The sequence below is a fragment of the Desarmillaria tabescens genome, assembly GCF_030435595.1.
Source record: "Desarmillaria tabescens strain CCBAS 213 chromosome Unknown EV420scaffold_214, whole genome shotgun sequence".
NCBI classification, from domain to species: domain Eukaryota; kingdom Fungi; phylum Basidiomycota; class Agaricomycetes; order Agaricales; family Physalacriaceae; genus Desarmillaria; species Desarmillaria tabescens.
The window spans coordinates 34268-45201 of NW_026848513.1; the positions used below are offsets into that span (position 1 = coordinate 34268).

Sequence of the window (10934 nt, forward strand, 5' to 3'; positions counted from 1 at the left end):
TCTTCTTACAGTGAGTATCCTCTATTCAGTTGAAGTGCCTGGTACTGATGATGATTATGTAGCTCCGGGGAATTCCACACATTTCGGTTACCTGTCCCGTCCTTATGGCCCGACATCTTGCAAAAGGTCAAGGCATCGGGTCTGAACGCAGTCAGTGTCTACGTTCACATGGGTCTCCTCAACCCATCGCGCGGTGTGGTGGACTTTGACGGCTTTCGAGTGCTGAAGCCGCTATACGAGGCCGCTTTGGAAGCGGGTATATGGATCGCTCTATGTCCTGGTACGTTCTAGTTCTCTTCTGTCGTTGTAGGGCACTCAACTGAGATCACTAGGCCCAGTCAATTGTTCCAATTTCATGTGTGGAGAAGTGCTTACCCTTTTTTTTAGTACATCAATGCAGAGACTTCTGCAGGCGATATAGCACATTGGGCCACGTCAGAGGTAGCTGGAATGCTGCGAACAAGTACTCCCGACTGGAGAGAAGCATGGATGGATTATATTCTCGGGATCATCAAAGAAACAACGCCGTATCAAATTACCGAAGGAGGGCCAGTTATTGGTGAGTGCGTTAGTGTTTCGATGTGCCTTATCCTGATCACACCGTCTGTCAGCTATACAGATTGGTCGGCTTCTTTTTGCAGCTCGAAGAGGACTGACGCTGAACTGCTATTTCAGATAACGAATTCACTCAAAGTGTCGGAGGAGAGTATTTTGCTGAGCTTGAAGAAGTTTATCAGAATTCAAGTATCGTATTGCCCCTTACCTACAATGACCCAGGACAGGGTCGCAACTTCGTCAATGGGACTGTGAGTTTGTGTGATCATCGATTAGGTTCGAAATGTGGATCCTAACAAAATTGCTTCTAATCAGAGTGCTGTCGATCTTTACGAGTTTGTCTTCTTCTTAAGCACTATCTTCTACTTATTATTGTTGTCTTGTTAGACTCGATTCTTATCCTCAAGGCTTCGATTGCTCTCATCCCTTGGACTGGCAGGCGGTGCCCTTGGACTACCATCAATATCACGAAGAAGTCAATCCATCTCAACCCTGGTATTTCCCCGGTGCGCACGGCTTCTTTGTCTGCGTACTCTAAGCTAATCTAAACTGGGCAGAGTTCCAGGGAGGTGCGGTCGATGGTTGGGGACCAGCTGCACCAGGTAACGTGCTAAGGCAGTACTCTACTAGCGGCTTCTTACTAGCCATCTTGGGCTATTCTTCTTGCGCCGTCCTAACGGGCACCGACTTCATGTCTGTTTTCTACCTTCAGCTATGGGCTAGCAATGCGAAGTTGTTCAGTTACTATATGCTTTACGGGTTTGTCAATATATTGATTGTTTTACTGTGTGTGGCTAATGCCATGCTGGAGCGGTACATCTTGGGGAGCAATACCATTCCAGTAAGCTGTCTATGCTAAACTACTCCTACCATATCTTATTGACTTCTTAAACCAGTGGGGTAATTCTTGATGGCCTTTTTAAATCAAACTACTAACTTCGGCAAAGGTTTACACCTCATACGACTACGGCGCCTCCGTAAGTCAGGTTTTTTCAACCCGGTGCACTACAACTCAAACTGGTTCAGATTGATGAATCTCGGCAATGACGACAAAATACGACGAGCTGAAGAGACAAGGCCTATTCGTCCGAAGCTCGCCGGAATTCTACAAGACAGATTGGATTGCTGACAGCTCCACGGGTCTTTCAATACTGTCGTCTGATACGGTCTTTGCGACTTACCTCCTCAACCCTGATACACAATCTGGATTCTACATTGTAAGGCATAACGATTCCACCTCGACGTAAGGGTTTCATTCAAATTTGAAATATTTTCCGTCCACTTGCTCACCGCTTGCGGATAGTGATATCACCGACTTCAAGATTAACGTTGCTACAGCAGAGGGTGACCTTCAGATACCCATTGTCGCTTCAGCGGTTATCCTTGGTGGACGACAGTCTAAAGTGATCGTGACCAACTACGCGTTTGGCTCCTCACAATTGTTGTATTCCACAGCACCAATATTTTTCGCTGGTGTCATCGATGGCAGAGATATCCTCTTCATCTATGGCGATACTTCCCAGGAACATGAAATCGCCTTACTACTCACAGGTCGTGCTTTCAGAAAGAATTATGATATCTCCTCATTCCGAGCCATGCTCACACCGAGTTGCGTCATTACAAGTCTTCTCTTTCCCTACTGGGACTGAAGGTCTACAACTCGGACTCGCATTTGGTGTTATTTGCCGACTCTGACACGGTTGCCACCTTCTGGGCACCTGTCATCGCTGGAGACGCGAGTGATTCACTGCGCAACTTTTGGGGTCTGGGGACCAATCAGTCCATCATCGTGGGCGGACCGTATCTCGTGCACTTGGCTAGCATATCAGGAACGGAGCTTGCGTTGAAAGGCGACCTCAATGCCAGTACCCCGTTGACAATCATAGCTCCTGCTGTGGTTAGCTCTGTGACATGGAATGGTGCTGCGTTATCGGTGAATGTGTCCTCATCCTTGACTGCAATCGGAGGCCTAGTAGGGGAACTCTCATTGTCGTCGGCATCCGTGGACATCGCAGTGGCTCCGACATTAGAGGGATGGAAGTTCCGAGACAGCTTACCTGAGATTCGACGATGGTTCGTTTGTCGTTGCGAACCATACCACGACCAATATCCCTCGTAAACCATATTATTCCGACGGGACAATTTTGTACGTATCATTTTCTTGTCATAATTGATTTATTCATTGAAATGCCTCCAACGTGTAGCTGTGAAAATGTTGTTCTTTGGAGGGGACATTTTAATGGGACGGGAACAGAGCAGAGTCTGAATCTCTCTATAAACGGTGGCTCGGGTGAGAGTTGGATTTCATCGATTTCCCCGATGGCAAGACTGATACCGGCCTGGTCTAGCCTTTGCCCCAAGTGTTTGGCTCAATAATGTCTTTTTGAAAACATCTTATGGAAAGTGAGATATTCAGTAAATCTATGCGTACTGCGGTACTGATGTTTTATGTTCACTTGCAAGTTCTACCAATAACATAAATATTCTCGAGGAGACGGATGCCGTATTCACTTTCCCAGAAGGCGCTGTTTTACATGGCGATAATATCATCACAATAGTCCAGGTATGCGCCTATACTTCTTACACAATTTGCTTTAACGTATCTCTTGGCAGGATAACATGGGCCTGAATGAGACTTCCGGAAGTGCGTGCCTTGTTCTTAGGAGCTGTCAACGTCTAACCTTTGTGGTGATGCATAGCAAATCCCGATTCTTCTAAAAGTCCTCGTGGCATTCGCGGATTCCAGCTCAACTCCAGCAAGTTCACGCAGTGGCGGGTTCAGGGGAAAATCGGGGGATATACTGAGTGAGTGCCACCGCCTATGTGAAAAACATATATCGCCCATAGCTAATGTTCCACCAGTTTTTCCCGACAAGACCCGTGGCGTGTTCAACGAAGGAGGTCTTTACGGCGAGCGTAAAGGCTGGCACTTGCCTGGGTTCGACACGTCGTCATGGGAGTCGAGGGATCTACATAATGGTCTACCACAATCTGCAGCAGGCGTTGGCTTCTTCGTGAGGACATTCGATCTGCACATTCCAGAAGGTTTTGACGTGCCTATGTCTTTCAACTTCAATGAGCCGCTCGGTCAAACCTACCGGGCGTACCTGTTTGTGAATGGATGGATGATGAGCAAGCGCATCGGGAACCTAGGGTAAACTGGACGTCACGTCATTCACTGGCCGCAGAGCTGACAATCCACGTCCAGGCCGCAAGCTAAATTCCCGGTTCATCAAGGCATTCTGGATTACAGCGGAACCAAGTGAGCCTGCCCGATTTCTTAAAACGGAAGGCAGAATGACATCTGACAACCGGACCCATAGCACCGTCGCTGTTGCACTGTGGGCAATGGAGGCTAATGCAACTATTGCCCCTGACCTGCAGTTGAGTGTGGACGGCGTGTATGAAGGTGGGCTGGACGGCATAGTTACGAACAATCCTCGGTGGTCTCCCGCAGGTCGTGTATGATTGACGGCAATAGTTACCTCACATATAAGATATTCACTTGGGCTCAGGTCGAATCCTGCACCCATTTATGAAAGTAAGTGTACACGCATAGGCGGTGGTGGTATTCCAAGTTAAACGTATCCAAGATCCTAACACGCGATAAGTCAGCCTGCTTCATCTTGCAAATCGAAAGAGCACAGAAGGAACGCGACCTATCCGTCCGTCAGAACCTAGCTGATCGTGAAATTTGTTTTCGGGTCATCCAATTTATAGCAAGGCTTGATGATTTGCATCGTCTCTTAGGACTATTACTAGTGCTCGAAGGCAATAGAGAGATACTCGAGTAGGATGTGGTGCTGGTGAGTATCACCGTTTTGTTTCTCTCTTTTCTCGTTTCGAAATTTGTGTTGCATCTATAACAAGCCTTAATGGTCCAATAATCGAATGGAATGCGTGTGAAATGTTATTTGAACGGAGAAGGGGACAAAAATTATCCGAGTTCCGACGTCACAGTGCTACAATACGGAGTCGAACCGCAATTTCCTCCTAACTTGTAAGGTTTCTTATGAATAAGTTGGAGACGATCTACCGTTGATCTATCGTAGCATGATGGATGTGCTCTAGCAACAACTGAGAGGAAGATGCCAATGTGGACCCGGCCAGTGCGCTCCTCTGTTTCTTGGGTGCAGCGTGTAGAACATCTGCGGTCTCATCACCAAATTGATCGAGGAAAATTGGGACAGCAGAGCTACGTACTATGGTCAATTCAATTCTTCATGTCTTCGATTAACTTTGAAAAAAGTGATATCAGAATGCATCTATTGGGAATTGCCATGGCACGGAGTCGAACCGTGATGGTCTCGTCGGTGACTTTTTTTTTGTGATGACTTGTGGCCGATATACCGTTGATCCCACTAGGGCATATGAGGAGTGATATGGTAGCTAATAAGATGCACTCAGCCTTTCTTGGGATCCCTATAGAATAAATGCCATCCAGCTGTCTTCTCTGATATCACCACTGAGGTCTGGCACTCGAGATAAGCACTGTTCTCTAATAAGGTTTTTCCTTGTAGGGTTGTATAGTAGTCCACAGAACATCTATCACTGTGACCCGTCCGTTCCCAAATTGCGAATCTGTTGACGAGCTAGGAGCAGCCACGGTTCGACCCCGTCTGTTGTCCGATCCAAGGAACTCGACCAAGATATCTTATACTTTTCTTCGATGTCAAATCAAGGTTTACCTCCAGCACCAGCCTCTGTCGAAAGCATGCATGATGGTATTCCGTCTCCCATATCCTTTTTTGAAACTTTGTCGGCTTTGAATTGACTGGGACTCCTGCAAGCTTCAAGGCGCATATGTAGACTATTGGAACGTTTCTATTTTCTGAACGTAGTGTCGTTTTATATTATATGTAAACACAGCCCAATTACATTGTAGAGTGAAGTCGTCGACTACCGAAATCGATCGACGCTGCACGCGTCCAAGACGCGTCTGCCAGTCGATCACGTGGTACGCGTTGCCCGTCCATTTTGGGAAACTCTTCTTTCCCTCCGGCCACAACCTTGCTCGCATCGCGAAATCTGCTTTCTGGTCATCAAACTCATATCGAGGCTTGCCTTATCGCAAGAATGGTGCTCGAGGGTGTCAGAGAGAAGGATCTACATTGAGTAACGCTGGTGAGTATCTATCGCCTTGCTGTTTTTTCTCTCACTCTGAAATGGGCGTAGCATCTGCCAGCCCTCGACTTTGAGAATCATTGAAACGGACGTGGGCCTATGATTTCTCTCCCAATGTCGCGAAAGACAATGGAGAGCAAATAATCGTGAGTCGTCGGTCACTATTGTGTTTCTCCTAACTGATGCCTACATGTTACTATTAGGGCAACTGCCATACATGCCACATATCCATGGATCTCAGAATGTCTCGTGTATTTTATTTCTAGCCTGCTTCGACCCTCGCACCTACGATTCGCCCATTTTCTGGAGAGTTATCCCGTTATATGCCCATATCGACACCAAGACGTGAAAGAAAGTGACGTTTTACGGGCAAAGCGGAAAGAATACCGGTACGCCTCGGTATTTCCATTTGATCTCATTCTTACTTAGCCATTCTTAGATGACGCTGCTTCCATGAGAAATGGCGCATATATTTGATCCATACGCTCGACACAATCCCATTTTCTTTCTGTGCCAGAGCGCACGCACGACGCTAGTGAGTCATATGTTCTACCCCACTTCTTTGTCTGAAGAAGTCATAGCCTCTTTCGAGAACAAATTCTACTATTCAGTCCACGAGAGATACAACGATGTGTTTTGTGGTCGACCTACTCTCCGCTCTCAACAATATGTCCTGTCGATTGTCTGCGGCGGTAAACCTCCGAGTCCGATATGATCTTAGTCATGGCGCTAGCTCTATTCCCGAAAAGTCTTGGCTGGAAAGAGTGTTAGATACTGAGGATGCAGCAGCTATGAAGGAAGATAGTAGTGAGTCACTTTTTTCCCTCTAGTTTCTCCCTCTCTAAAGACCTTGTAGTCCGCCGACCCTCCGTCTTACAGTTATGACAGGTCATTGCAACACCATCAGTCACTGAAACAGTTGATTTAGCCTCCTTCTCCCCAGTTCCGCTGCCTGACAGTGTTGCATAATCGGAGACATAGATATTATGGATTTTTTAGTGATTTTTTGGGAATTTTAGCGCTACTGCTGACCCCGTGAAAAATCGAACAGTGATGCAAATTTGGCAGGGGTTTGCCACGTGGTCATTTACCAGTCAATGAAACACCGTAAATTACGGATATCTCAATACTAGATGCTTTGATCCAGTTCATACTTTGTATGGACATCACTGAGTAATATTAAAAATTTTGTGGCTACTTTATTTGAGGAAAAAGACAATGTGTGGTGGATGGGACAAAAAATATTTTTCGGCATTCCAATGACCGGTAAATAACTGTACATGACGTCATCTTGGTGGTGCTCTCTTATGCCGTAATTTGTGAGCCGTTGTTCACTTTATTGCACTCATTCCCGTTGACATTGCTCTTCAGCTGGCCTACCCATCAAGATCCAACCGCTCGGCCCTGGAGATCCTTTTCACTACCCAGAGTGATGGCTTGTTTGACAGTTGTGCCAATGAAAGAATACCGGCGCATCGTCAGTCACCATTGGTTTTCTTCTTACTAATTTCGCGTCTTTGTACAGCCATTCCATCGTATGACCACGTTCTGATGTATCTGTTGCGTGCCTGCCATTCCGTTCAAATCTGCTACCCTTCTGGCTTTGTCTTGCTTCCTCCGAACGCTAGCTCACGGAATCGTCAATGGAGAACCAGCATATACCCGCGCAGGGGGAAATGACGTTGCTTTTCCAAGTCTGAAGGTCTGACGTCTCACTGATTCGCTAGACATACTAGTAAATCATCGGGTCGTCTCTCGTATCTTTTTTTGATGTTGCAGCAGCCATGTTCAGCGTTTCAGCGCCCATCTCGCTTCCGGCCATCAATACTCTGCGGTATGCCCTTGGTCCCAAGAACGCTCACTCAACATCCGCAATTGCTCCTTATATGCGGTTCTACATCTGCCGAATTCCGTACGGGACGCTGGTTTGTTCTAATTTCGGTTTGGCGCGGAAAAGATGATCACGCACTGTTCTTTCTCTTGATTGTTTCTCCGAAACTGATATAGCATCTTCTCAATCTCCAATTTGCCTTACGCCGGCTCTACGGCCTTCTTATGATTGCGCTAACAGTAATTTTGGCATCGTTGATTCTTATTGATCTTCTTAGTGCACTGCCTTTCGCCTTCTCAAAGTTCCGTAACCTCATGCGGATCAACCGCCGTTACGCGTTACGCGCCCATAATATTCAACACTGCTGCGTGTCCGAAACAGATGGGAGTGTGCTCGCTTCCATCAAAGCGCCGAAGCATTGTATGTTCCTTTTGTAGCAGCTCCGACGCAAATCTTCTTCCAATGGGTCTAAATCCCTGGAGCGTTTACCGGAAATTTCGCTTCCGCTGATGGGACTCTTGTTCATGATTCCGTTCCGAGTGTCCACACCTTTCTGTGAGTGTATGCGCCAATCAAGAAATAATACTAATCTACCATATTACAGGTATACGTTCACTCGTGGCTAAGCAATCAACGATCCAGTACTGCGTAAAGTATTTGTTGATACCAGCCCATTTCGTGGAGTTGATATTATGATATTTGTCTTCATTGAGGTCCTGCTTGCTTGCTATTGCTTGAAGAATTCGCCGCCGCAGACTGGTCATACTCTTCAAGTAGAGAGACAAAAGAACATATCTCAGGATCTAGCGCTACGATACGGAGTCGAACCGCTTGTTTTGTTATACTGTTACCATTGATTCATAGTGGCGCGGTTAGGCAACCACGAAAACGAGGCTTTGTCGATCCGTCTCGTTTCTGGACCTGAAACCAAGAAGGATACGACCTTGCCGACCCTATGGTCTGAGTTGAAGAAAGTTCCAGACGCCTCTCACTCTTTATCGATTCAACAGGCAGTTTGAGGTATGTGCGAGTTGACCATCGCTCCGGAATCGGGACCACAGATATTGTGTGTTCACATTCAGCAAAGACGAAACATGCTCTAGTAGCTCTAATGTTTTTGATACTTCCACGGTCTTTCCTGCATGTAGATCGCGAGCGAATCGCCATAAACACACATTTGGTTTTTTTGACTATTGACTTGGCTTCTTCGTGTGCAACTGAGAAAGGCCTGGGCTTGTGTCACGGCTCGCACCTCCCGCAGTCACGCTGGATAGGGTGTTCACGCCGTGGGATGCACTTCCGCTGCCCCTGGCAATACCGCCCTGCGACGATACAACAGTCTTCTGGCCCATTAGACGAGGTTCTGTAGAATTCATTGATACAGAGCATTCATATCATGATACGAGCAGTATTTGCACCGCTGTGCCCGAGTGCTCTCTCTGAACTCGCAGTAGCGAACTTTAGAGTTACTCTCGCAGTTCTTGCACTGTCGCGAAGGACAAGGATGAGATGCTTCTTAACGAGGTATAGAAAGTTGCAGCGCACCGCGTTGTCAAACTTTGGAGCATCAATCGTCCACTGATAGAACTTGGTCGTGCGATCGGGGTTGATCCAGTCATAATAGAGTTTCAAGAGATGCTTGTATTCTTCTAGAGGCATCTCCCTCAAGCTGTAGATGACTTATAACCTATTGTTCCCATTATACTGGGTAACACCATCTTTGACTTGAGCAAGGACGCGTGAAGAAAAATCTCTGATGCTCTCATTGACACCGCGAACGTCGTACCCCAACTAGTCCTTGTGCGCATTCCAGATTTTCTGGTCGAAATTCAGATCAAAATCATCAAATAAGGGATAGAAATGTCCTGTCTCATACCAGGCGCTCCTGCTTTGGGTTTGGGGATCTTTCGACCATCTGCGGGCGGCAGTTTATTTTTCAGTTTATTTGATGGAGTGATGGCCGTCAAGGCAATTTCCGTCGGCAAGGCCTTTGCGGAGCTTGAATAGAGGTATTCAAATCGAGAAGCCTGCATTCAGATACGTCGGCAGCTACTGTGACTCGCGACGGCGAGGCCCAGCGACGGTGGCGTTGTTGCACGTATTCTCTGCTAAGACCTAGTTACACAATCTGCAATACATATACCTTGTTGATGCCCGTGGTAAACTTCTCAGTACAAAATTTGAGGACTATGGTGTTGAGTGGGTGACACTGGGTGTTGGTGTGGTGAGAAAAACTAAGCTAGGTCTCGGGTGCGTATACTGGAGGACGAGGGGCTCACGTATGCTTGAACAGAGTGTAGCGATGTCCTGCATTGCTCCAGCTCATCCATACATGGGCGCTAAAATGGTGACTTCAAATTTTTGTGCTTAGTCGGCTGCTTCGGCACCTCTTGCGAGGTTTCACTTTCCGACACATCCATTTTTGGTTATGCTTTCCTACGCTATATGCCGGAGGACTGCCCCCATCACTCCATCAAATAAACTGAAAAATAAACTGCGCCATGAACTCCAATTTGAGATGGGCTAATAGAAGGTTCCAGCGGAATAGGAGATCTGCTGGATGCGGAAGCCGAAATATAGGAAATACTTTATCTGGTGTACAGGGCGGCAGTAGCAGTAGATCGACACGTTAGCGAAACGCTCCTAACGGTCAGACTCCGATATCCTCATCTCACGGTACCTTACTTCTCAGACACTCATATAGAAAGTAATCGACTTTCGGACTATTCCTGGCGTTCACTGCTCGTACTCTACACAACTTTTCCAAGTAAAAGTAGTACCCATAAATAATAAATGGATTTGTGCCATGATCCATATTGTCATTGGCGTAGATTTTATCGGAGATCGACTCCAGATTTTCGATATCGAGTGGGGTAACAACCGTGATAATACACCCCCACAATGAGCGGACTTGTGATATTACTCTCATCATCATGGCGAAAGATCTCGCATGTCTTCTATTCCAGTATCTTCTCTTCCAGCGCATGAAGGCGTATGCGGCGCGCCTACGACACCTGGCATGGGATCGAGAGGGCCTGTTGTCCGCGAAAGACCGTGGCTAATTTGGTCCGCGTCCTGACGAAGACCTGGAAGGTATCCCGATGTGACGAGAAAGATGAAAATGAGTCTCCGATCATTAGAAGAGAAGGGTCGTAGGATTCAAGGTTGCTTACTTACCAGAACCTAGTTCGATTCCACGTTATGGTATTTCGTTGATTTCCTCATTTTTGGCAGCATGATCCCTGTATGCATACACACCTTCCGCATATCTGTTCTGCGGTCCCGTCTCCATATGCTACCTTCTTATCTCGTCTTTCCGTTGCTCTAACCATCACGATTATCCAATTCCTACAGTCAGATGGCGTATCTATATCTACTCCAAGATGTGGAACAAACCCAAGGCCCAATATTATCCCCGAGGTGA

The 10934-nt window shown here is 46.8% G+C and overlaps 1 pseudogene across 1 annotated transcript; it reads right to left on the reverse strand.

Moving 5' to 3' along the window:
• Nucleotides 1-4515: 4515 nt before the first annotated feature.
• On the reverse strand, nucleotides 4516-4608 carry EV420DRAFT_t339 (annotated as a pseudogene). The gene has a single exon. The product of its transcript is annotated as a tRNA-OTHER (tRNA).
• Between the last annotated feature and the right edge of the window lie 6326 nt (nucleotides 4609-10934).